We start from the raw sequence: 4,352 nt of genomic DNA on the forward strand, positions 1-4,352 counted from the left end.
TAAAAAGAAACGAGAGCATAGCCTTAGACATTCAGCTAAAAGAAAAGCTTAGTAAACATGATAGCTTTAGTCTTGCACAACCAGAGAAGTAGAAGACTGAAGGGCTCCTTTAGGTATTGTTTGAGATAGATATGTAAATTGGCTGAACCCCAATTGACAACGCTAATCAAGATTCATAAGTTTGGAGTGGACAAACTAGACAGATGGTGGACCTTGCATACCAATTCTGAGGCGTGTTTATCCATGTCTGAGTGTGCTGCCATTACACATCTGTTTATAGAGCAGGTAGACTTGTTGACTAGGTTGTTCTCTCGTGCCTGAAAGAATTTTTAGATGAACAAGGATGAAAGGCACTTCTCTAGGGTATACAGGCTTTCTCCAGATTTGTCAACATGGATGCGTTTAGGTAGGAGTGATCTGGAGCTTTGTGCCCAAACCTGGTCACAAGGAGATAGTATAATTAAATTAATCCTGACTCTCTAATCATTATCTGCCTAAACTTCAAACAAACTAATAGAGCTTTTGATCCTTGATTTCCTCAACTACACCAGGTGAAATTTTATAAGAATTAAACGGGGCATTCCACGTAACAGAGTTAAAACAGTGTTGGCATAGAGTAAGTTCTTAGTACCTATTTTAGTTATTATTTTCTCATACAAACCTTAAAAGGAAGCTCAGATAATCCTGGCTTCTTCTTGCTGACTTTCAGTGCAGTTGGGAAGGCTCCGTCAGATGGCAGTGGTTCCCTGAATCTTCCAGAATTTCCTGCTTTAGGCTGCAGGCATGACCGAAGATAAGACCTTACTTAGACATTGAAGGGAGGAGGTGGGGAAGAAAGGAAAGAGAGAGAACCAAAGAAAGGAAGGTGAAAAAGAAGTGATGAAAGAAGGAAAAAAGAAAGGAGGAAAGAAATACCTTTTTCTCACAAGTTTTGACAGTCTATTATGAAGACAGCATTTGCTAATTAGCAAACTGTTTCGAAATTTGTACAGAAATAGTTATGGATGAAACAGAAAGCTAAGCCTTAACACATTGCAATACTGAGTCATGTTTGTCTTTATTTCAGTTGATTCAACAGTTGGTATTGCCACTCATCACCTTATCAGTATGCAAAGCTTGGTTTTCCATTTTGAATTTGTACTCTTAAAACTTACATTAAACATTTCTCTGTGAATAGTATCAATTTCTCATGCAATGGTTAATGATAACTTTGCTTAATCTTGAAACCATAGTTTTTCTCTAATACTCTAAAATCATTTTATGTCTTAATATACAGAAACAGTAAGAAGTATACTAGAGCTAAAGATAAAGTAAGTCTTGGGTACTTCTTCCTGGTTCTAATAGTTACTTAAGAAAGTTAATGACTTATATCTGGCTATGAAATAATTTAGAAAAGAAAGGTAAAATCAACTTTTATGACTTAAAAAAAAACCTCATGTTTATTTAACGTGCTATTTATAAGCTCTGAATGCTACAATAAGAAAAACTCTATGTAAACTATGAAGCAAAAAGTAGACTATTTGGTCTTAGCTTTGCAGAAATAAATACTAAAATTCTATCTACAAAAGATATGCCTAGTTTTACTTTACAAATGTCGTGTTTGTGTAGCAGCTCATGGATATAAGTTTACTTTCAAAGTTGATACAATTTTAAAATTGTTTCCATTAAAAGAATTTTTTTTACAATTATAACAGCTGAGCTGAAAGTCTTAGGCAATGTTAAAGTAGGCACTGAGAAGACACTTTTTTATTCCTCCTGATAGTCATTGATATAATTAACTGCCAGCAGCAAAGTTAGATACATATTCCATGGCCTTGAATTTGAGTCTAGCTAACTGGCCCCTGTGGGGCTAATGCCCATGACTTTGGCCTTTTTTACTTTACTTAATAGTACAGAAACATAGATTCATTTGGCTCCTGAAGGATTAAAGCTTTCTCCATCTAGCCTCCTCTTCAAAACCTATGCTGAATTTTTTCTTTTTTTTTTTTTTCGCTTTCAAGGAGCTAAATTTGGGGATAATTGGTGAGTGCTGATTCTTAAACTTAAAAAAAAAATTCCTATTGGCAATACTTTTTTCTCTCTAGTAACAAAATATTAAAAACACCAAAGAGAAAAATGGAAATGTCCTAGCATTCCTAGAAGACATTGTTCTTTATGCTCCCTTTAGGGTAAGAAAGGAGGCGCTATTTCTTCTTCCTTGTTCTTAAAAAAGGGAGAGAATGCAAAGAATATTAGATCAGGAAAATGTTCTTTTTTCTCAGTCTCATTAATATGCCCTTCCCACTACTATCAGCCCCCTCTTCTTTTCTTTCTTTCCCCCCTTCTCTCACTAGCAACAATTTCCTGAGGACAGAGAGACTGATAGTGCAAATAGGGTCACATCTGGAGACAGGTTGGTGATATATGCTAATATTCACTTTGGACTAGCTGAGATCACCAATTTCATTTCTCTTGTTATCTATACCCTATGAACTGCAGCCTTCGGGGCAAAGCGTATTTAACCTGCAACGATACATTGCCCAGGAGCCATTCAGTGTTTATGTCAGTCTGTATTTTTATTTAGAAACAATTAGAGCTACTTGGATTTCAAGAATTTTCATGAGTTTCAGGTCAAATTTTATTTTTTTAAAAAGACAATAATCTACAACGTTATCAGCATGCAGCTAAAATAGCAAGTATTAATTTCAGATTGCTAGTTCTTTTTTCCTCTGGCTGCATTTATCCCCGGCTGCCATAAGGTATGCACGGACATAGGCACTCAGAGCACACAGGGTGAGGATGTGGCTATGGATGGTGGGGAAGATTTGTAAGAGATTTGTACTTGGTAGCGGTTAAAAAAAAAATTCCAATAAACATTGTTTTCATAGGATAATCTCATCTCTTGAGAACAACAGGCATTTAATTAAAATAAAAACATCCATTGACTGGATTACAAGATTTTTAGATAATCACAATTCTGATATGTTGCCAAGTTAGAAAATATAGTAAAGTTCTCATTTGGTACTAACGGCATTGGCTCCCACTGAATTTTTTACTCACTGTGATACCTATTACCAATAAAACAATGTAAAAACAACTTCAAATATAATTTTAAGTAGTTGCAAAATGTTGATCATGTTTAAATTATTTTTCATTTTACACTGATTTCTTTTGATCCCTAAAAATAACCACGTGAGGGTAAGAAATCTTTATATAGACATCACAGACAAAACATAAAATCTGTTCAAGTCAGGTCCCTTAATATGGACTGGGATGAACAGGATGACAATGGAAAGCCTTGCCTGCAACCTAGCGTCCACAAAGCAGAGACCCAGATTACTGCAAAATATTTGGACAAGCAATACCTGCCCACTGGGGGACTGGCTGAATTTTGCGAGGCATCTGCAGAAGTAGCCCTGGGTGAGAAAAGCAAAGTCTTGAAAAGTGGCCAGTTTGTCACTGTGCAGACCATTTCTGGAACTGGGGCCTTAAGAATCAGAGCCAGTTTTCTGCAAAGATTTTTTAAGTTCAGCCGAGATGCTTTTCGGCCCAAACCAACCTGGGGAAATCACACACCCATCTTCATGGATGCTGGCATGCAGCTACAAGGTTATCGGTATTATGACCCCAAGACTTGAGGTTTTGACTTCACAGGCGATATGGGGGACATTTCAAAAATACCAGAGCAAAGTGCTCTTCTTCTGCATGCCTGCGCCCATGGGAGTGGACCCTGGTCCCAAGCAGTGGAAGGAAATAGCAACAGTGGTGAAAAAAGAAATCTCTTTGTGTTCTTTCACATGGCCTAACGAGGCTTTACCAGTGGCAATGGTAACCACGATGCCTGGGCTGTGTTTCACTTCATCCAACAGGGCATTATTGTTTGTCTCTGCTAATCGTAAGCCAAGAACATGGGCTTATACAGTGAGGGTGTGGCAGCCTTCCCAGTGGTCTGCAAAGATGAGGATGAAGTCAAGAGGGTAGAGCCACAATTGAAGATCTTGATCTATCCCATGTATTCCAACCCTCTCCTCAATGGGACCCGGTTGCTTCTACCATTCCAAACACTCCAGATTTGCAAAAAAAAAAAAAAAAAAAAATGGTTGCAAGAAGTGAAAGCCATGGCCGACCACATCATTAGCATGCAGACTCAGCTGGTTTCCAACCTCAAGAAGGAGGTATCCACCCACAACTGGCAACACATGACTGAGCAAATTGGCACATTTTGGCTCCCAGGGCTAAAGCTGGAACAGGTAGAGAGGCTGACTAAGGGGTTCTCCATCTACATGACAAAAGACTGCTGCATCTCTGTGGCAGGGGTCACCTCCAGCAACGTGGGCAACCTTGCCCATGCCATTCACCAGGTCACCAAGTAA

At 38.3% G+C, this 4,352-nt stretch overlaps 1 pseudogene; it reads left to right on the forward strand.

Annotated features, from left to right (window-relative positions):
• The first annotated feature begins 3,242 nt into the window (after nt 1–3,242).
• On the forward strand, nt 3,243–4,352 carry LOC105713810 (aspartate aminotransferase, mitochondrial-like; annotated as a pseudogene).

Source organism: Aotus nancymaae, unplaced genomic scaffold (assembly GCF_030222135.1).
Source record: "Aotus nancymaae isolate 86718 unplaced genomic scaffold, 86718_ANA_hifiasm-v0.15.2.pri h1tg000016l, whole genome shotgun sequence".
NCBI classification, from domain to species: Eukaryota; Metazoa; Chordata; class Mammalia; order Primates; family Aotidae; genus Aotus; species Aotus nancymaae.